The sequence below is a fragment of the Lissotriton helveticus genome, chromosome 5_1 (assembly GCF_964261635.1).
Source record: "Lissotriton helveticus chromosome 5_1, aLisHel1.1, whole genome shotgun sequence".
Taxonomy (NCBI): domain Eukaryota; kingdom Metazoa; phylum Chordata; class Amphibia; order Caudata; family Salamandridae; genus Lissotriton; species Lissotriton helveticus.
In genome coordinates this window covers 869,102,102-869,126,409 of record NC_136065.1, presented here as the reverse complement: position 1 = coordinate 869,126,409, position 24,308 = coordinate 869,102,102, and the positions used below count along the sequence as shown (strand labels likewise).

The 24,308-nt window shown below is 40.7% G+C and overlaps 1 long non-coding RNA gene across 2 annotated transcripts in view; it reads left to right on the top strand.

The window, feature by feature from the left end:
- The first annotated feature begins 537 nt into the window (after positions 1 to 537).
- LOC144753433 (uncharacterized) overlaps positions 538 to 24,308 on the top strand; it is a 31,674-nt gene continuing 7,903 nt past the window's right edge. Inside the window, exons 1-4 of one of the 2 annotated variants that reach the window (XR_013594357.1) lie at positions 538 to 620; positions 932 to 1,035; positions 1,133 to 1,199; positions 1,716 to 1,842. This is a non-coding gene — a long non-coding RNA (uncharacterized LOC144753433). Of the gene's footprint in view, positions 621 to 931; positions 1,036 to 1,132; positions 1,200 to 1,715; positions 1,843 to 24,308 lie in introns of those variants that run through there. The other variant, XR_013594356.1, reaches the window with a different exon arrangement.

The following is a 24,308-nucleotide window of genomic DNA, read 5'->3' as shown; positions in this document are numbered from 1 at the left end:
TTTTCTGTGTTTGTTTAAATAGACACAGACATTTCTTGAAAGCACAGCCTAAATAGATACAGAAGTGCTACATTGTATCTTTCATGCACTGCCTGGTTTTTAATACATCGCGCTTGATCCAAGCTTCCACAGTTCGCGCTTGATGTTTGTTCAAATAACCATAGAAGCATTGCAATACATCTTCAAAGCAATTTTATCCATCACGCGTTGTGTGTGCATCTAACACATCGCGCTTGATGTCTTTTTTAACAGATTGGTAATTCACAACCGGCTGGCCACAAGAAACTAGCAAATAACGCTGATAAATTGAATTCGCCCATGGTTAAGTTGTAGGACATGGGACACAACGCTTTGTAGCAACTAAAGGCAAATCACCCTATGCTATTGATACACCGTCATTTTGTCTAGAGTAAGGTCAATCAATATCTCCGCATCAAAATACATTTTACCTTTATTTTTTGTAAACGCGCTGTCCCAAACAATTTGTGAGATCTAGAAGGGCTACATTGTAACATGCCGCACCTGATTTCTTTCAACAGATTATCGTATTGGTTAACAAGAGCGCTTCCAAATGGTCAGCCCAGTCCACTAAATGAAAATAACTTTCGACACAAGTAAAGGTAAATTTACCTTTTTCTTTTTTATTTACTTGAGCTAGCGATTAGAAAGGCTAATCACATGTCTCTCCTGTTTAACTGATGGGCTATTTTTCGAATATATCCTTCTGGCCATTTTGCAAGTTTGGTAATATAAACACTGCGGTCGGTAAATAAGTACACATGGCCTATATTTGTTTAAGCTTACTTGATTAAAAATAGAGCTGTCCTCACTGATATACATTGTTTAAACTAAAAGAGAGTGAGGTTATTGTGATATAAACGTTGAGATGAACGTGTTAATTGAAAGTACATGTGATGTTCGTCTATTGCAGTTTGACGGTGCTGCTCAATAACGTCTGCGGATACTGGCCAGACCGGGTCAACCGCACCAGTAAATTATGGATACATACCACTCGTGTTTTTTGCTTAAACCAAGGTAACAACGCTTTTCCTAATATTTAAGCATAAAATAACTGCAACATCGCTAACGTAACAAACATATCTTTTTTTCACCTCCTTTTAATTACATCTAGATTAACAGATTTGAGATCACCTACGTTAGAGGACATTTAGCTGAACCTCATGATTTTTTGTGATCAGGTATGATTATATGACTCAAGAACTAAAGAATTTCGATTATAGATGATTCGTCTCCATCTTCCAATGCAAAAACAGTTGATGGTATTCATGACCAAGCAGCTCAAGGTACCTTTAGCCTAAATTCACTTTCCCTAGTCTAACTATGAGTTTTTCTATAGGCCTAAAGCAAGAAAAAGCACTACAACTTGCCTCTTTGTATTTTAATAGGAGTTGCAAATATAATACTAATAATGTCAGGAAGCTGAAAAAGGGGTGAATAAATTGAATTGTCACAATTATTTGTCTAGATTGTCTAATACCAGATGAGACGTAGATTATGCATTGATTTGTGCAACGAGATAATACATCAAAAGATGAAAGTATAAAATAGAACAATCTGTGATTTATCAATAGAAGCCATGTTCAAAGTTATATAAGTTTGTTCTTGTGCAAAAGAATGTGGGTGATATAATGTTTTTATATGTATAATTTGTGATAAGAACAAATGGTTATTACTTTTGTTCTATATTATAATAGGGGTCATCAACTATACATGTCAGTCCTGAAGATGGTCTCGCTAATGAGAAAATAGAGACCGAAACGTCGACCTACGCTTTTTCTTCTGTAATCTGTTTGATCTCAGTCAGGAAGAAAAGAGTTGGCAATTGTTACATGAAGGCTCTTAATTTTCTACTGTTTCCTTCTTGTCACATTGTCTGTATTTTTTAGTACCCTAATGTGAAGATAAAAAGTTAATATTTTTCTACATACACCCGCTTTTGTTCTAGTTCTTTGCACGCTTTTACACTTATGATTGATGTCCTGTATGATCTCCTGTGATTTTGATTCATGAGACAATACAACTGAGTACCAAAATCAGCCGCTGAAAGGAATGAACTGACAAGGCAATCATTTGTTTGGGCTTGAAATCCTAATGTAAATCAGTGGAACCTTCAAATAAATCCCTTAGAAGGCACATTTACCCTACCATATTGATTTGCCCGAGCCCTCAAGGGTAGTTTGGGTTGCCCATTTTACTTTTCATATAAATTCTTGGCCTGCAATCACAAGTTGAAGTTGTTCAGAAGGCGATGTAAGGAAGAACACTTTACACCTGCCACCAGGTGTATCTTTAGATTTTCATATGTTTCACTCTTTTGTGAATGAAGAAGCTTTTATAGGCATTGGCCACTAAATGAGGAATGAGAAACATGGAAGAAGGAAGAATTCCGGAGAAGGGTATTTCACGAAATTCTACACCCCAGCACATAAGGGATAGAAATCGGTCACACAAAGGGAGAGCTGTCTAATTATATCTCCATCAAGCATGCTTTCGAAATAACTATGTTTGAAATTAGTGCTAGGGATCAAAATAGAAAATCGGATGTTTGGGAAGAACTCTGGTCCAGAGCCAAGTAATAAACATATACATCAACCCAAAGTCTGACCTGAATAAAAAAATCATTGGCCCAGTAGACCTTAGGCTTGTAGAGCTATTGACCACATATGGCAATATCCCCTGTATATTAGCAGACAATTTTAATTAAAATCTAGCCAACTGTCTGATGAGATAAGGCTCCTTTCACAGAAATAATGCTAAAAGACTAATCCTAATTCAATCATCTAAATATAGCAATTTATATAAATATGATCACCCTCTCCATACAACTCTAGGGATCCTGGTTCTGAGAGAGCTGTATGTCTGTTTCCAACAGCTTTCAATACATAATACCAATGGCCTTTATCCTTATGGTTCAGAGGAGTCAGCCAGTCCTGTACTATGCTTATACTTTGATAAAATGAATACGTTTGAGGTGAAAGCAACTATGAGAAGCTGACTTAGTATGTGGTACTCACTTTTGTAAGTGTAGCCCCTTGCACTAATCCAAACAACTCTTACAGTGATTTTAGTGGTCTTAGACAACCTTCGAAGCTCTTTAAGTGGTAGCTGTGGAGAGCAGCCTCAAGGCTTAGACCAGAAGGAGTGTAAAGCAGCTTGTTTTACTAGATCACAATCTTATTGGTAAAAGAACTAAACAGTGTATTTATAAAATTATGTATTTATTATAAGACACTCACTAACACATACACATATCTCCAACCCGGAAATATACACAATGCACATAATACATTGCATAGAAAACAGTTAAGAAGCAAGTATTACACAGTGGTCACCGGGTAGGGGGGGGACAAACCATATACTAAATTAGTGGGATACGAACCATGACTCAAGTGAAGACTGTACCCAGAGGACGCAAAAAAGCTGGGGACCATAGGAACCACCTGAGGTAAGTAACCAGGAACCCCACTGAAGCTGCAGTCTCAATTCAAGTCAATGTGCAAGTTGCAGTTGCAGCTTTAACGAAGAAGAACTCTTTCCCAGTGGACCCTGAAGACACCTCATGGAAGATAGAATTTTGGAGAGCCACCCCACCCATGATTTTCCTAGGAACCATGATACCTACACCAGGGAATCGGGTGCATAGGTGCGAAGTGGCATCAGAAACTCCTGTAAAATCCGTATTTGTAAAGCGTGGACTACTCACCCTTATGGGTCTCAAGGCGCTGGGGCCTTCGTGGAAATTAATTCAGCTATTGCCCAGAGTCACATGGTGCTGAGCTGAGCTGCCACTGGAGCCAAGGATCGAACCGTGAACCCTGTTACACTCATTGGAGGAATTCAGGAAGATGCTGCTGGCAAAGAATGTGAATGTGTCCGTTGGAATCCAAGCCTGGATCCAAAAAGAGTAGAACCTGCAAGCAGAGGGGAAAGAGTCTTGGTTACTCAGGGGTGACTAGGGGTATGGGAGTAGTGTGCCCACCAATGTTGGCAGTTGCAGGGAAGTTGACGGTGCCCTTGTTTATGCAGCTACGTGGACCAGGTGACACAGAGGATGACCAGGACCGGTGAATCAGTTGTCTGAAGTCGAATGTCCATATCATGAGGGTTGGTGTCCTGCGGAAGCACCAACCGGCCTTGGCAATGGAAACACATGGCAGAAGATTAAAAAGGTATGGTGCCGGGACCAGCAAGGTCCAAGAGACTCACTACATGCAAATGAATCAGAGTCGGCCCCAAGCAAGCGGGGGAGCCCACTGGAGTTGAAGAAGACACTTGGACAGGGCCCGAAGATATCTGGAGACAAGAGTCGCCCAGCCTTAGCAACGGCCAGCCAATGCCGTGCACAGGGAAGCGGTTCCGGTTGTGTCGACGAGGGATGCTGGCTGCAGTCTCGGTCCGAATACAGTGCAGGCCTCAAGGAAGCTGTAGGACCATCACCTGTGTTACCGAACTGTTGGAAGACCAGGATCAGCAATCGGTCAGCTGTGTTGTGGTGCCTGCGGAAGCAAGGGAGGGACTCCTTCACTCCCAGGGATATTCCTTCGGGTGTGTTTGGATGTCCACAGTAACCTGAAAAGGGACATGTATGGAGGATGGACACTGACAGAGCAGCAGGCTTGTGGAACGAAGAGATCAGGAGTAGACAGAGCCTTCCCGGTTGCAGTCTCGGTTACGAGGAGAAGTCTGATGCGGTCAGTCCAACACGGTCTGCGTGACTCTATCAGGATGTCCAGGCAGTTAAAGAGGATGTGGAGTTTGATCTGAATCGAATCCCAGGCCAATCTAGCGACCCACCCACAGTCAAACCCTTATGTACCCTAAGGAAAGGGTTGGGATGATTCAGGGGTCCCTCCCAGAGGAGGGGTCGGACAGTGGGGAGGAAACTCCCATGTCCTTTGTCCAGTTTCGTGCCAGAGGAATAGCCAATAGCTCCCTGAGCTGGGTTTTTTTTAACAACAAATTTGATTGATTTTCGATGGTACAAAGGCGGGCAGTGCCCAAAGCATACATCTGATACATATCTCTTTACAAACATATGATTGTATGCACAAATTAAACTGGCCTGTGGAACATCAGGCGGAAGAACAGAAAATTTGACACAGGTTACCACACCGTTCCCCAAACTACACATGATTAGCTGTAAACACATACATGACTTAGCTCATCGTCCCAGAGGACCCACTGGTTGGAGGTGTGCACAAGTTTTGATAACGAATCCGGTTTTCCATACCATAAACCGTGAGGTAGCCGCGCTGTTGTGATGCATATTGATATTCCAGCACATTGATGCTTTGCCTTGAGAAACTGCGGGGTGACACTATCTACTTATCATTCCAATCAGATGGCCAGTATCCTTACGTCTGAATCAGAGTATTATTTGCTTCAAACCAATTTGATACAGTAAGATTCTAACGATCTTCAGCCTGTACTCTTATTGAAAGGAACATCAATTTCCTTTAGATTGTGGCTTTCGGATGAGAACATTACCAATATCCTGTTTATGGTGTCTTCATCCATACCTATGAAACTGTACAACAAAGAAATCAGGAATATCATCACTAAAAATAGAATTCTTCTACTTCTTCCTATCCTTTTTATTCAAAAACAATACGATCTGGCAGTTTTTGACCTTTAAGGATATACGTGACTGTGTGGCTTGTCCTGAAGAAAGCGCTGGTCGCCGAAACGCGCGTCGAGATTTATTACTCTTGTGCCACGAATATTTCCTGTGTATTCTTGTTTCTTAAATTGTATTTTTTATATAGTGATTAGATTTGTATTTGTTTATTTATTCATTGTTCTTTTAATTATTTTTTATTATATTTTTGTCTTATTGAAATTACTGTGGACTATTTTATGAATTTTTTATGTATTTGCCAATAAATTTTGTTTTTAACCTCATTTTAAATATGGTCCCTTGCCCTTTTAATATTTACTTGATAAGCATTTTGTCTGCCTAGGTTGTTGTTTACCTACACAAGTTAGAGGCATGCAGGGTCAGTACACGGCAGGGGAGTCAAGTATATTGCCCATTTGGACCATATTTTCCTGTGTTTCTTTGGGCAACCTTGGGCCTGGGAGACACCGAACTTTGTCCCATTGCATCAGTCCAGAGCTTTTTCCCACACTCCCAATGATGGCGAGGAGGACCCCTTCCACTCTCGAGCTATGTTGTGTTTAGCAAGTGTGAGATCCAGGAACAATAGATGTTACTTATAGCGGGTCCCTCAGATCCCCTCTGCACAGTGGAGCAAGAACAACTTTGGATCCATGGGCAGATCTCAGGACAGAACCCGCCTCAGGCATGACGAAATCCCACTCCAGTATGGTTGCAGAGTACTACAGCAACGAACCGTATGGTAGAACATTCCCTCTGACTCATCACATCTGAGACAGGTAGGGTACTGGATGACCCCCATTCTCCAGAGGCAGGACTGGGCAAAGTACAATTTAAATTGGATGAGACAATACCATGCGGAGACAGCAACGCCACAAGGGCTAGCCAGAGTCTCCGACCAATCATCGTCTGTCAAGTTCGGCATGTCTATCTCCCACGCACCACTATTTTGAGCAGTGTAGTTCTGGTGTGAGTGGGCAGTTTCTGATAAATCTGATGAATCTTGTGGGACCTGAGAACTCCCATTAGTAGGTGGCCCTCCAGAGGGTGGAATTCTGGAAGACTGTCCAGTGACCTCATTAAGGGATTCAGGGTATGTCGCAGCTGAGGTTACTTCTAAAACTGTGACCTGAGCAGCTGGAATTAATTGTGCAATTGCTGGAACGATTTGAGAATCTTACCTTGCATAAAATCCCCCAGGGTAGAGATTCCCAGTAGGTCCCATTTGCAAAATCCAGGATGAGGGTCCACTGGGCGAAGATAAGTTCCATACCATAATGGAGTCGTCTGTGTCAGGTGCCCTCCACAGCCCATACCTCTAACTGCATGTCGCCACAGCCGGATTCCCTGAGCTGGTTTGAACAGGAGTATGCAAGGAGGGCACCAAATGTGCAAGACTTCCTTCTGTGCTGCTGTGAATCAAAATTATAGGGCAGAAATGCGCCGCATCTACAATATACAGCTCATTCCTTTCCTTCTCCCCTGCGCTGGTGAACAAACAGCAGCCGTGAGCCAGCACAGACACTCCTGCGACATGGTGCCTGGTTGCTTGCATTGCAGGGATGATTGTTGTTGTGCAGGAAGTGACACCTTGATGCCCAAAAACAATAATTAATGGTGTTTTGCACTTTCTTTGTGTGCTGCAGAATGCAGCACACATAAAAAGATAAAAAAACAAGGAGGAATAAAAGTATTTCTCCACGTTATGCCACTCCCCAGGTTCACAACACTTTGTAAATCTGTCAATGTGTCAGGTTACAAGGATGTTGAGTGGGATCACCTGCAGCAATGCCCCTTTCATGCAGAGTAATGCATGAAAAGGGCCCATATTTACTAGGCCATGAAAAGTCACACAGGGTGACTTTACATGGCTTAGTAAATATGGACAGGCATACTGCACAGCTGGTGTGTCTAAAAAAGTGACGCACCGGTGGCGCAAAAGGCTTGTAAATGAAGCACTTCATGCCTAATCTGCCTAATATGTGAGCAATGATCCCATTACTTTTGCCATATCTCAAATGCCAACTGTCATCAAAATGATTCACTTAATATTTACAGATTTTAGATTACCATACCAAAGACACTCACTTTCAAGAAATGTGCAGCATTGTAGCAGACCGACTCAAATATATAAAATCGGGAAAACTACTTGGACACAGAAACCATCAATAATAAAAATCAAATTAAATGTTTTGACCTCTCAACCTAGATATTGGCTCATGATACTTCTCTTCAATCCAGTATCTAGACAAGGATTTCACCAATCCTAACACCAGCAGACCCTGCTCAGCACATATATTCAGGAGCATCCTCCTTCATAGCTCAAGCGCTATCCCAGCCTGAGCCAGCATTAATCACTCTTGATAATGGAACCATTTGCCAACTGAATTCAAGACTTCCTTTACCAAACATATTCTGAAATAATTGCTGATCCTACTAGCACCAATATGCAATGGTCAATTTTTAGGTAAACATGTACAGATCTGCCTTCCTATAAGCAAGCAGACTTTTTTGGGGCTACTAAATGAATGCTCTCTTAGTCATAAAAAGGCAGAGACCCAGATTGCTAAATGGTACGACCCGGAAACCACAATTGACTCAAATGGTGTCTCAGCACATTTGTTGCCCAGCCCCCTTGTCCTCAGTCTAAACCTCAACCTGTTCATTAACCTCATTATCTCCTTCAACATAAACTTTTGCACCTACATTCATGTCTAGCAAATTATTGCTTGAATGTTTATTAGATCTTGACTCTTATGCTATTGCCCAATGCCTCCAAGTGGTTTACATAGGATGGTAACTAAACGCCTCAAGGTAACGTTGAAAATTAATACCAATAGTCACCCCTCTGCCATCTAGCCATCAAAACCTGGTACAAAACAAAACTCCTCAACACATGTTTTGGAATTTGGAGATGATTATGGACTCCATTCTTTTTCTCACAACGCAAGTAAATCAAATGACCAAAATAACTTTCTTGAGCAATTCCCATATCTCTTACATAGGAGTTCTTCGTTCAGTATAAGCCACCAACATCGTAGTGCTTTACCATTTCAGCCTATATCTCAGCACCCATGTCTACCTGCTTCACAAAAACACAGCAAATTTCGAATGCAGCTACAAGACAAAAGCTCTTTGTCCAGAATCACATCCCACCAGTTCTCCTGTCTTTATTTTAGTTGCTTTCCACTGGGCGTAGCACGATCACAGGAATATTATTTTAATATGAAGGCCATCAACACCAATGGGCCTCTCTTCCTCCAACACAAACTCCACACCTACTGTTAAACTAGATCACCAAGTATTAGGTTTACCTATTTTTGGAAAGTGGGTTATTAGTAGTGGTAAATATGCTTCTACCATTGGTGATAAGGCCACTAACACCATCTAGGGCTCAGAATAGGTCTCAGTAAATTATTCCCATGCTCAACCCTTGTTAGCTTGGCTGCGAGCAGGAAGTCTTAACTTAAGAGACAGGTATGTAAAACATGTAAAAACACCAATTCAGCAAATAATTAAGACACAACATGCAATAAAAATCCCACACCAATTTATAAAATAAATAGGAAATACTTTCATCTTTAAAATGGCACCAAAATGATAAAACATCTAATGTAGGGAACTAGACTATAGTTCTACCTTGGGACGGCTGGTTGCTCTTGACTGGGACATAGTCAAAGTTACACGCTAACTGGGATGGAGTCAAACTCCGGAAGTTGGACCTCTGGAGCTTTTCGGTGGGGTGAACTAGCAGTGCAGACCGGATTGCAGTTGAAGGTCACGGTCTCGCCTCTTGCAATTGAGTCGGTCCGTTATAGTTTTTTTCAATAGTTGTTCCAATGTTCTTGAACTTCTTCCTGTATTTCCTCTTGGAGATCCAAAACGTCCAAAACACAATCCAAGAGTCTGGAATATCCAAGATGGTCCTTGAAATTTGGTACTTCAGTTCCCACAATCCACTTGGACAAAACCCTTACAAATCCACTGGACGGACTCCAGGCTGGGAATTCTTGGTGATTATTTTACAGGTGAGCTCTGTTATCCTGTAGCTTGCAGGGAGTCCACTCTTTATTCTTTTTATTTTTATTTATTTATTTATTTTATTTATTGTGTCCTCATTCTGCCAACTCTCTTGCTGGTGTTACACTCGTCCCTCAAATGCAATGAGCATTTCCACACAAGAATACTGCTGTTTCCACTTCCAGCTCCTTCTCAGAAAGACCGGGGCAGAGGAGAGCTGGGACCGACAGCATCTATGGCTTAATCATTGGACCTGCTGGACAACTGTCTCCAAGCCACCAACAATGCTCAGACCTTCTCCAAAGTTCTAGCTTCACAGACCACATCATACTGACTCGTACAGTTCATACTTTTGAAGCACTCAGCAAAACATGGGGACTTTCAGATTTCCAGACCCTACATATCTCCCACCTCGCCAACAGGATCACATAGAAGATAGATTTAGTGATGACTGTGTTTCTTCATGCACAACCTTCTTGCTAGAGCCCAAAAAATACAAGTTGAGGGCTTACCTTGATCCGTTCGCCAGTTACTTCCCCAAGAAAATTACACACCGATGTCCAGTAGGGAGCAATCTTCGGACGCTGCATAAACAAATGCAGGTCATCTGCGGATGAAAGCATACACCTTGGACAGGCGTATGCGTTCCCTGTAATTTTTGAAAGCTCGGCTGGAGACCAGTATACTCTATGGGTAGTAAATAGATGGTTTTGCTTAAGCGAAGCTGGTTTAACCACTGCTCGTAAAATGGAAAAGTAATCATACTAAGCTTGCTTCAGATCTCCTTCCCCAAGCTCTTCAACCCACAGATTAGAAATATCTGAGACAATCTTATCATCCGCCTCCACAAAGGCCCAATACAAAAATGAGACTTTATTTTTCAGTGGGTCAGTTCTCATCACCAGGTCTAACCAAGAGTTGTCTTCCTCTTCTACCCACTCTTGTGTAATCCACCAAGAACGTAATTAGTAGTATTTAAATTACGTCAGTTATCCCTTAGCACAATTACTTAACACTTCCCAACTCACTAAACCTGTTTTAAGATCTGCCCAATAGCATAACCCCCAGGATTTTAAGGGCTGACGAAGTTGATCAATCAATCAGTCGGAGGGACCCGGGGATTCCCAAATCGGAACCCATGACGAGTAATAGGGGAATCCCAACCTTTTCCGAAAATATATCCATGTTCTTAAAGCAGACTTCAGAATCTTCAACCTCACCTTTTTAAAGTATTTAGGGTCTCCATATTTAAAAAGGAAGTGACACTGGCCTTGACACACATCACCTAACATTGCAAAAGTTCTTAAAGTGAAATGTGTGACAATATGCAAGCAGATCCGGTAAAGCCAAACCCCGGCCCCCACCCTCCTCCTCAGCTTTTTCCAAGCTATCCTGGGGCCCTTTGAGGCGCATATGAAGCTGCCTTTTTCCCCTGGAGCTTGGCTATATCCTCCCTCCAAAATGTTAAAGGTATGGAGTTAAAAAGAAAAGTGATTTTGAGGAGGACAATCATCTTAATGAGATTCACACAACCATATATATTTAAAGATAAGTTGGCCCATCTTACCAACAAACTCCCTATCTACTGGCTGACTATTTCCAATTTACCCTGGGAACATCCTCACGTTTCTTTTTAATTAATATACCCAGAAACGCATTTGAAATTTAGACCCTGACTCTTGTCCTGATTCCATTTCATAACTTTGTATTTTTCTGTGTTCTACTTGTACCCCAATATCATACCACAGCTCTGTGCCTTAGCCATCAAATTAGGGAGTGCCGCCTGAGGGTTGGTAGTGTAGAAGATCAGATCATCCACATAAAGAGCCAATTTCGCAACTAAACCGGCAGATTTAAAAGGAATAATTGTGGGGACTGCTCTGATCAGATTTGCAAAAGGCTCAATGTACAGATTAAATAGAAACTGAGACAGGGGACAACCCTGTCTTGTGCCCCTAGTGATATCAAACCAATCTGACAATTCTCCATTTACCATCACCCTAGCCCTAGGGAGGTAGTGTAGGTTTTGTACAGTCCTCACCATATATTATAGGAAAAACCAAAGCTTCTTAGGGCCTCCCAAAGATACACCCAATGTACTTGATCGAAGGCCTTTCGGCATCTACAGCCACTACAGTCTGGGCCTTCACCATCATCAGGTACGTAAGCTCATTGATCTGCCTCTCTGGAATAAAACCTCTTTGGTCTGATTGTTTGACTCCCCTAATGACCTGTGCTACTCCTTAAGCTACTATCCCTGAATTTTTTTTATAATCCATGTTCAAGAGTGATATTAGTCTGTACCAGTCTACTCTCAACGGATCCTTATACGGTTTCAAAATTAAAGTTATCGTGGCCTCTGACCAAGATCAAGGAGCTGTTTCACTTTCTATATATATTGCATTACATATATCTTTCAAGACTGGGGCTATTTTATCTATCATTTGAGTATAGCTCTCACCTGGGAGGCCATCTGGCCCAGCTGCCTTCCCGCCTGACATTTTCCTGCATTGTACCCTGATCTCCTCTGTGAGTGTTAGTTGGGGAAGCTCCGTCCTCTTGCTCTATGGTATAGAGTCAAAATATCGAGTTTTTAATATCTACTAGACATAATATCGAGTAAAAAATATAGAATGGACATAATATCAACTAGACATAATATAGACTACCAAAATATCGACTTGAAAATTTTAATATTGAATAAAATGGACATAATATCGAATCAAAAATATAGAATGGACATAATATCGACTAGACATAATATAGACAACAAAAATATCGAATTTTAGGTAAGTTAATATAAATTTTTTTGTGTGTAATATAATTCTGTAGCGGGTTGTGGGTTTATAGGGGAATAGGGTGGGAAGTAATTTAATTATAATTAATTAAATATGTTATTTTATTTTTTGTTATTTATTTAGAATTAATTGTTAATTTATTAATTGGTAATTAATTAAAATATAATTGGTAATTAATTTGAATTGATTAATTGATAAATATTTTAATTTTAGTAATTTATTTTCTGTAGCCGGTTGTGGGTTTATAGGGGAATAGGGTGGGAAGTAATTTAATTATAATTAATTAAATATGTTAATTAATTAATTGGTATTTATTTTGAATTAATTGTTAATTAATTCTTAATTGGTAAATAATTAAAATATAATTGGTAATTCATTTTAATTGATTAATTGATAAATATTTTAATTTTAGTAATTTATTTTCTGTAGCGGGTTGTGGGTTTATAGGGGAATAGGGTGGGTACTAATGTAATTATAATTAATTAAATATGTTAATTAATTAATTGGTATTTATTTTGAATTATTTGTTAATTAATTTTTAATTGATAATTAATTTTAATTAATTGTTTGACAATTATGTGAATAATAATATTTTATTTTCTGTAGCCGGTTGTGGGTTTATAGGGGAATAGGGTGGGTAGTAATTTAAATAGAATTAATTAAATATGTTAATTAATTAATTGATTGGTCTTTATTTTGAATAAATTGTCAATTCATTTTTAATTGGTAATTAATTAATTGTTAATTGATAATTAATTTTTATTAATTGATTAATTAATAATTATGTGAATTATATTATTTTATTTTTAGTAGCGGGTTGTGGGTTTATAGGGGAATAGGGTGGGAAGTAATTTAATATAATTAATTAAACATGATAATTAATTAATTGGTATATATTTAAAATAAATTGTTAATTAATTTTTAATTGGTAATAAATTAATTCTTAATTGGTAATTAAAATGTATTAATTGATTAATTTAAAATTATGTGATTTATATTAATTTATTTTCACTAGAGTGGGGATATTAAAATTTACCCCTATGCTGTCCAACGCTATCCTTACTGTTGCACTCTCTGGAGTGGGAATAGTAATTTTTACCCCTATGCTATCCAACGCTTTCCCTACTGTTGCACTCTCGGGAGTGGGAATAGTAATTTGTACCCTTACGCTATCCAACGCTACTGTTGCATTCACTGGAGTGGGAATAGTAATTTTTACCCCTACGCTATCCAACGCTTTTCCTACTGTTGCACTCTCTGGAGTGGGAATAGTAATTTTTACCCCTACGCTATCCAACGCTTTCTCTATTGTTGCACTCTCTGGAGTGGGAATAGTAATTTTTACCCCTACGCTATCCAACGCTTTCCCTACTGTTGCACTCTCTGGAGTGGGAATAGTAATTTTTACCCCTACGCTATCCAACGCTTTCCCTACTGTTGCACTCGCTGGAGTTGGAATAGTTATTTTTACCCCTACCCCATCCAACGCTTTCCCTACGGTTGCACTCTCTGGAGTAGGAATAGTAATTTTTACCCCTACGCTATCCAACGCTTTCCCTACTGTTGCACTCGCTGGAGTGGGAATAGTAATTTTTACCCCTATGGTATCCAACGCTTTCCCTACTGTAGCAATCGCAGGAGTTGGAATAGTAATTTTTACCCCTACGCTATCCAACGTCTTCCTTACTGTTGCACTCTCTGGAGTGGGAATAGTAATCTTTACCCCTACGCTATCCAACGCTTTCCCTACTGTTGCACTCGCTGGAGTGGGAATAGTAATTTTTACCCCTACGCTATCCAACGCTTTCCCTACTGTTGCACTCGCAGGAGTTGGAATAGTAATTTTTACCCCTACGCTATCCAACGTCTTCCTTACTGTTGCACTCTCTGGAGAAGGAATAGTAATTTTTACCCCTCAGCTATCCAACGTTTTCCCTACTGTTGCACTCTCTGGAGTGGGAATAGTAATTTTTACCCCTACGCTATCCAACGCTTTCCCTACTGTTGCACTCGCTGGAGTTGGAATAGTTATTTTTACCCCTACGCCATACAACGCTTTCCCTACTGTTGCACTCTCTGGAGTAGGAATAGTAATTTTTAACACCTATGCTCTCCAACGCTTTCCCTACTGTTGCACTCACTGGAGTTGGAATAGTAAATTTAAACCTCTCGCTATCCTACGGAAAAAATATTGTATATGTTTTGTTAATAATATGTATATATATATATATATATATATATATATATATATATATTCACTGAAAAAACCATAGGTTATAGACCATATATAGTTAGGAATTAGCATTTAAAAAACCTTATTTTACTCACACAAAACCATTGAAATTCCATATATAGTTAGTTGCACTAACTATATATCGCGCACCCGCAATCCACTGCTGATGATGTCACATATTACATCATTCATGACATGGTCAGTGACATCACTGATGACATCACTGATGACATCTCAAATGACATCACTGATGACATCTCACTTGACATCAATGATCACATCACTGATGATATCATTCATGTGATAATACAATGCATCTCCTCACACTGTAATATAACCTCCGTTACACCCAGTGTTAAATAGAGAGTATCATTTTTGAAACCATTGACACACCAATACTAGTTACTACATACGCACTCACTGATTCCTATGTCTACACACACATTCACTCATACAATCATTCATACATACAATCACTCATCTTTACAACACTATCATATGCACTCATACACCTATACAGACACTCACACTCTGCCACTCATCCATGGAGTTACTCACACACCTAGTCAGTCCTGAAAAGAATCAATCACACTTCCATTTTCTCATCTATACAGTTAAACACAGAACACCTTACATTTTTGAAACATATACTAACACATAGTTACTCTCTTATAGAATCACTGATACAAGTACACATTGATCTGCACAGAGTCACACACCTCCCAGCCAGCCATACACACACTCAGTCTCCCATACAAATACTTGTGCAACCAATCAATAACCCATATAGCTACTTATATAGCTACTGATCAACACATGCAGCAGCTTGCACAACAACAGACATACTGATGCACACTTTCAGACAGTTTAGTCACTAACCCGTGCATTCAGTAAGACGCATTTAATCACTCACTCATACAGTCAATCACGCACCTACTAAAACCTTCATTCAGACACTTATACATCCACTCATTCTTCAATATGTAAAACATATTTAAACTTTACAGAAACACATAATCACTGGATGTTGTCATCAGTGATGTCATCAGTGATGTCACTGACCATGTCATGAATGATGTAATATGTGACATCATCAGCAGTGGATTGCGGGTGCGCGATATATAGTTAGTGCAACTAACTATATATGGAATTTCAATGGTTTTGTGTGAGTAAAATAAGGTTTTTTAAATGCTAATTCCTAACTATATATGGTCTATAACCTATGGTTTTTTCAGTGAATTTTCAAGGTTTTGTAAATGCTAATTCCTAACTATATATGGTCTATAACCTATGGTTTTTTCAGTGAATTTCAATGGTTTTTTAATAGCAAATATCATAAGCTGTCGAATGTCAAGTACGTGGTAAGTAAAAACATTTTCGTGTTTATGCACACTGATCTGCTTTGAATGCTGCCCCCCACCCCTCATTTCTATTAGGAGTACTCTCTCTTTGCAGATAGTGAAGGGTAGTTAACGCAGCCCTTTGCCCCCTTTGTAATCCGTCGTGCCTGCTTCTCTCTCCATTTGATTGATTGTTCTCTTTGGTTCATTCTCTATTTACAAACAAGCACAGAGTCAAAATACTCTGTTTAGTCTTTGCAGATAGCAAAAAACCGTGTAAAAAAACAAAAGGAATCGAGCAAAATCAGTAGGCCACTAATGGGATCTCTTTTTGACCTCGCTAAAATAGAAACATTAGGAACAACCTGTTGAAAATAGCAATGCGTATGTACATAAGCGGCGTTCATTTGTGTTCACAGTACCCCTTGTTGATTGTTTGAATCGAGCATTGAATTGTTCGAAGTTGGTTCTCTTAAGGATCTTCTCTGCCTGCAAACGAGGAAGAATAGGAATATTCTCTCTCCCTTTGCAGATAGTGAAGGGTAGGTAACGCAAGCCTTTAACACGTCGTACCTATTTCATTCCTCATTGATTGATTGATTGTCCGAACATTGACTGTTTGGGAATTAGTTCTTTTTGCAGGTATTCCCTGTTTGCAAATAAACGTAGGAAAATCTTTGCAAGTAGTGAAAGGGTACGTAATGCGGACCTTTCTCCCCCGTTGTAATCTGTCATGCCTATCTACTCCCCACTGATTGATGCACCTGTTTCACCCGGACCATTTACTAGACATACGTCATCTGGCCCGACCAGAGAGCACCCCTAGTGAAAAGGACATATGCAATAATAACGAAGTGATCACTGTATCCTGTTAACAGAAACTTTAGCATGAAACAACCTGGAAAGAAAAGAATAGGAAATCGAAAATCAGTAGGCCACTGATGAACATGAACTTTTATTAAACAACGAACAAAGAAACGATAACATAACGTAATGATAAAACCTATTAATGTCCTAGAAACAAGAAAACGTTAGAAATATGCCAGTGGTGAGAGACCAGAAAAACAGTAAGAGAAACCAAATCACCCCTCGCTGTCCCACCGCCTGCCACGCCAAAAAAATCGATAGACTAGGGAAAATGCAAGTCAGTAGAACATCCGCCCCCACTCTGGAAACTTCCAAGGTGGGGCAGGGTTCCGGCTACGCCCAGCCGGGAGCAGCCCATATAAGGCAGGTCCTGCTGCCACGCCTCGGCCAGGAGATCCTAACGTAGGGTGTAGCCGGAGGAGAGGCCGAGACCAGCGGGACCCGGCCAGGGGATTGCCTTTACAACGCTGAACAGTTGCAGGGGGGGGGGAATGTCTCCTCGACCCTCCCCTCTCTCTCCCAGTCCGGCCGCGGTGGCCCTTGAGAGTTGCAGGTAGTCCCGCCACATGCTCTTCCGGTCCGGCCACCAACGGTCGGGGGGCCGAGGCCGACGGGATCCGGCTGCAGCCAATAAACCAAGAAACCCGTTCATGAGGCCAGAGCCAGGGGCGTCCGGCCGACATCTACCGGAAGCCCGGCCCGAAGACGGACGGGACACTTCTTCTTTCTTGTATAATTGCTGCAACAACCCTGGGGTGGGATGTCTTGCACATACCTCCGACCCCCCCCCCCTCGTCCTCATCGCCTGGTCCGGCCATAACAAATCTCAAGCGAGACGCCGTGGGGTGCACTGGGAGGGAGAGACGGTGCGAACAGGCCTCTCCCGCGTCCCCAGGTGGAGGCTTCCCAGCTGCACCCTCAGCGCTCCAGGCGCCCGGAAAAGGGTTCTTCCACTGTGGCCATGCTGCAACGTCTCGCCCGGCAGGGTGGAGCCCGTCCGCTCATTTGACCCCGCGATCGCCAGTAGCTACCGAACTCTCAAAATGGCGGTCGACCTGGCAAGAGCGGGCCCAGCATAAAGAAATGGCCCGGTCACTGGTTGACTCCACCACCGTAGTCCTCCACGACCTTGAAGATTCTAGAGGAGCCGCGGGAGTCTCCGACCCCCGATGGGGAATGACTGCCATGATCACCCATGGAGTGACGAAACTGTATCCGCGGGACGTCGGCGCCAGCCTCACTTTGAATTACTAGAATCCTGCAGACCTCACTTCCGGTGAAAGCACAGTGTGACCCGGTAGAAAAAATTGTTGCACCCCCTCCCCTTTTTGACTGATAGTTCAAACCACCGATCCTTTCCTTTGCCCTTTTAACGGAACTTTGGACTGCCTCCCCCTCTTTTACATTTTCTAGAGAAAACAAAACATTAACCACTACAATAACATAGCAGTTGACACCAGAACTGTTTTCAAATTGAAAACCAACAACATCTTCAACAGAATCCTTTTTGTTTCTGCTGTGACCCTGCTACAGCACAGGCATTGTCCCCAGCAGTAATTCTGCAATGCCGGTAAGAATAGCTGTGGTGCCTACTGGACTCACTCACCCCCGCGGCGCCCCACGCCGTTATTTGCTGGGCGGCAACTTGCTAGACATCACTTTCGTGCCATCTAGATTTCAGCGCGTTCTGCTGCCTTGGAACTATTCGCACAACAGACCGCTACTGACAAGAATATTTCATTATTGGTGCTGTCAATTTCAATAAATCTATTGGATAATTCAAAAGAAATTGCCACGGTCTCTTCGTTGTTTAAATGTTTTTACTGTTTTTGTTTTGTTGTATATATTTATATGTTATTAAAGTTTTATATTCCTACTACTTTGTTGGAGTGCTATATATTTTTAATGTGACACATAATTGTAAAAACTTTGATGTACAAAGAGTGATTCCTGGAATCTTCCGCTTCAGGCTCGGTCCCCTCCCCAATCACAATACAGGATAGTTTTCAGATAGTAGGAACACGTGTGGTGTGACGGATCTCATCGGGTGTGGGCCTTGATCTACTATAACTCCTTTGAAGAGGGGTGATTCTTTACAGCTGGGGCCATAAACTACATCTGCAGGGCTAGCTGATAGCCTGGACAATCGGACACAGAGGAAGAGGAGTGTCAGAGGGTGCGGTAGTGAATAGGGCGAAAGGGAGGTGTCGGGCGGGCACAGTGTGATTCTCAGGGAAGAGCAGCGCAGATGGGGGGAGGTTTATTGCCCATGCATAAGACAGAGAGCGGGGGTGACCAGTGCCTGGGGAAGATGCTTGCGAGGGTGAGGAGCCATGCTACGAATCGACAGCGTGCAGAGAGTGGGTCTGGTCAAGACATCTAAAATGGCTGCCGTGCACGACAAAAGTGTGGCATTTCAAAAAAGGCAAGATGGCGCAGACAATGTTTTTCAACACTTCCTCATTTCCTTCGAATCGAAGTTAACAGACGTTGGGGCATATTACCAAAGTTAAGCGATATTTATCGCTAACGATGCTTACCAACGAATTTTTTACCGCTAAGCATCATCAGAAATTATCGAAGATAAACCTTGCTATTATCAAGGTTTATCACAAATGCGATAATAAACGGCCGCAATGCATGAATATCGCTAAAAACTCAGCGATATTCATACATTACCGAGCTAATGCTCTTAGCCATGTTATCCACCTCCCATTGGATAACATGGCTAAGAACTGCTCAGGGCAGGTGTTACTTTTTGGAGATATTCGCGCTTAGCGCGAATATCTCCAAAAGTTGGTAATAGGAGATAGATATCTTGCATGTTGTAATGCAAGTTATTGTGGTATATGGAACTCATACCATAATCTCTCAGGAAAGCAGAAACTGATCCTTTTGGGACCGCCTAAAAAGGCCTAGGGGGTGAGGAGTACTCTACTTTGCCCCCTTTTCACGTTCCGAACTATTTTATTTTACTCTCTTCTGTAATTACACAAAATAGCAGCGATAAGATGCATCGGAGACACACAGTGAGAGAAAGGAGGCCGGAGATGAAGAAGAGATGTCAAATACACATTGGAGATAATATAGTGGCAGAAGGGAAGTAAATATGAGTAAACTTACCATGTAACATAAAAATGTTGCACTCTATACTATAAGTCTCATTTTATACTACAATCACTTCACTACAACCTCATAAATTAAAAATAAAAATGAATAATGTCTCAAACAATTTTTGATTTCTAAATATAAATTTATTCTTCAGAATTTTCTAAATTTGAAAGAACTAGTAACATGTCCTCATCAGCAATGTCCTCATTAAAAGTCTCCAATGATGATTCTTGTAACTCTATGGTCTCCAAACACTCGATAAATTCGCCATCAAGAGATTGATCAAAAAAATCATTCAAGTCATCTCCTCCTTGTGACAATATTTCATTATTGGTGCTGTCAATTTCAATCAATGTAGTGGAATCATTCAAGTCATCTCCTCGTGACAATATTTCATTATTGGTGCTCTCAATTTCAATCAATGTAGTGGAATCATTCAAGTCATCTCCTCCTTGTGACAATATTTCATTATTGGTGCTGTCCATTTCAATCAATCTAATGGAATCATACAAGTCATCTCCTCCTTGTGACAATATTTCATTATTGGTGCTCTCAATTTCAATCAATGTAGTGGAATCATTCAAGTCATCTCCTTGTGACAATATTTCATTCTTGGTGCTGTCCATTTCAATCAATCTAATGGAATCATACAAGTCATGTCCTCCTTGTGACAATATTTCATTATTGGTGCTCTCAATTTCAATCAATGTAGTGGACAATTCAAAAGAAATTGCCACGGTCTCTTCATTGTGAGCCATTTTATTTTGAAATTGCTTGCTGTAAATTGCAGAAAAAAATAATCACTTTCATTTATCGTTTTTAGTAATACATAATATAAAACTAACTTTATCAAGTATTTAGTATAACAGAAGGACTGCAAATAAATAACAGAAAACATTTTTCAAATTATCTTCAAGTGTACAACATAGTTCCCCTTACAAATTAACAACTCACCTTTTTAAAAGTAGCAGAAGTGTTAGTACTGTGTAAATCAAACACCAGAAATTCACCACCAAAAATTCCTCACAAATGTACCTCAGACAGTAGTATCACAAAATGGCTGTGGTTTCCTCTCATTTGACATATATACATAACCAATTAACTTTCATCACACACAAATACAAAACCAAAGTAACATTTTAATTGGTTCTAAATTTCAACACTTTCAAATGTGTTTTCCCCATGCAATTTTCCATAGGACATTTACATACGTCTACAGCCTGAATGGCTGAACGGAATTACACCAAACTTGACAAAATGGTACATCAAACCTAAGAGGTCAGGAAGGATCTACTATGCCCCCTTATGGTCATTTCCCCCTTCGCTTTGGCCTCCTCTTGTCTCTCAATCCTACCGAGAGACAAGATGGCGGCCGCTACGGACTGTTTGGAATGTTGACAGACGCCGGAGAACCAATCAGCTTCGCAAAGCTCCGTAACGCGAAAAGTACGCGAAGCGGAGCGCTGTTACAGATATATATCTTTTTTTGAACGTTAATTTCTCAAAATCCACTGGAGCACATATATTGAGACCTAGCAAAGGCACATCGGGCTACCAGTCCCTAATATTTTGCCAAGTTTCGTGCAAATCCATTCAGCCGTTCGATTATTATTATTATTTTTTTTTTTGCCCCGCGGAGCCCTTTTAAAACCTCCACATCAAACGTAGGGGGTCAGCGAGGATCTACTATTCCCCCTTATGGTCATTTGCCCCTTCGCTTTGGCCTCCTCTTGTCTCTCGATCCTACCGAGAGACAAGATGGCGGCCGCTACGGACTGTTTGGAATGTTGACAGACGCCGGAGAACCAATCAGCTTCGCTTCACAAAGCTCCGTTGCGCGAAAAGTACGCGTCCTGGAGCGCTGCCCGGTCCGCTGTTACAGATATATATCTTTTTTTAAACGTTAATTTCTCAAAATCCACTGTAGCACATATATTGAGACCTACAAAAGGCACATCGGGCTACCAGTCCCTACAATTTTGCCAAGTTTCGTGCAAATCCATTCATCCGTTCGGGCTAAAAGTGAGGCCAACCGCCCTATGGAAAACTCAATGTTAAAAACACGTTTTGGGACCCCCCTTTTTTCTCAGCCCCCCCTTGACGAACCCCCCCCAAATTTTCAAGGGCTGCTCCGAAACAAAATGTTCCATTTTCCTGAAAGTTTCAGCCAATTCCGTCCACAAACGCCAAAGTTATTAGACATAGAATTTTCAAAAAACCCATAGAGAAAAAATCCTAACTATATATACCTACTGGCGACCGCCAGTAGGTAATATATATATATATATATATATATGTTTTAAAATTATTTTTTTTTAAGTTACAATAATTATTTACTAATTTTAAGTTTATTTAAGTATTTTAAGTATGTTTAAAAAAATTATATTTATTAATATAGTACTTTAAAATTACTTTTAAGATATTTTAAAAATTCGATATTTTGACTGTCTATATTTTTTCCTATCGATATTTTGGAGTCGATATTTTTGTACTTACCTGTTTGTAGATAGGAAGTGGATATTCTGGCATTCTATATTTTTACCTCGATATTTTGACTGTCGATATTTTGACTGTCGATAGTCAGTGATCCTTTCTCTATATAGGCTATTCACATATCTCTGGGCTTCTCCACTTATATCTGCATTGGCATTCTACATCACCCTTGACTCTGGACCTCATTCATGAAAAGTGACACATCGCTTCGAGAAAACAGCGATGCGTCACTTTTCATTGTGCCCGCCTTGCGACAGCTATGATGCATCATATTTACTATATGAAGCATTATGTCGCAGGGAGTTACAGATAGGTCAGTATTTCTGACGTATCTGTAGGCGCAAAAATGACGCATTTATGGAGTGTGAAACAAAGGTGACGCAACTCTAGCAATGGGTCATTAGACATGGGCAAGTCCCATGTTAAATGTACTTGCGTCAGTCTTACACCTACTGTGAGGCAAGCGTAAGATACTGAAGCATTTATGTCCTAGAAGTAGATTTCACTGGTCACTTCTACGACCCTTTCTTGTGTCGGAACGAACGCCCCCCCCTGAATACATTACACCTGGCGCAGGTATAATGTGGCGCAGGGGTTTACAAAGTGATGCATCTACCTAGATGCATCACTTTGTAAATATGACGCGAAATGGCGCATTTTTTACACCACTGGTGCATCACCAAAACTGACACACCAGCGGCGAAACAGTGACACAAAGTGACACAAATGCCCATAAATCGGGCCCCCTGCATTTATTAAATTCCGTATTTAATTTTTGGCTTTATCAGTTTTAACCTTCCAAGCCAAAAGCAAACTACATCTTTCATCATATGAGAAATGCTGTAGCATACTCACTTTCCATTTATCCAATAACCTTTTATCCAACTGTGCTTGATATTCTACCTGTAGCCCTCCAATTGTCTACTAAGCACAGGAACTTTGACTGAACCCCCCATCAATGCCTTCTGAAGATCACATTCTCTGACCTTGATCTCTTTAATTCGCTCATTACCTTTCTGCCTCATAGCACGCCTCTTACCTACCATTATGGAGCTTATTATTGCCCTTAAATATGCTTTAAAAGCATCCCAGACTATTTCTAGTTTTGGGAAGCCCCTTTTGGAAAGAAAAAAGTCAACTGTCTCATCTGCTAAGTTGAGTACCACCCTCTCGTCTAATAGAATAGTCCTATCCAGAATCCACCTTCTCTGTCCCGTTTTTTGACCACTGGAGAATGATCTGAAAGAACTGCGGGGGCATGTTTTACCGCTTCCACCTCTGCATACAATTCCTGATCTATCAGAAAATAATTGATGTGGGAATGATTTGCTGTAAAAAGTAACTTCCCTGGCTCACTCCATCTTACTGCGCCAAATATCTATCAGATTGAGTTCAGTCATCATATTTTTCAATCTAGCAGATGTTTTAGGGGGGTTAACATATTTAACTTTTGACGTTCTGTCTAGTATTTTTAGAACCATATTAAAATCCCCTCTAAGTATAATCAGGCCGTGGTCTCCAAAAGGCAAGATTCCAACTTCATTAGGGCTTCTTTAGTGTCATTGATTGACCAATAATACGTAGCACATGATACTGGCATACCCTGAATCACTAAATTAACCACTATCCATCTACCAGAAAGATCCAATTCAAATTTTACAAGCCTTGTAATTCCTGAGTTGTTTCTGGTGAGTGGAGCCACTCCTCTAGTGCAGCCTCTCTGGTCTGAACACACTACCTCCTGTACCCAACGTAGATTGCTAAAACATAACCCATTCCAAATGGGTCTCCTGGAGCAGTATGATTTG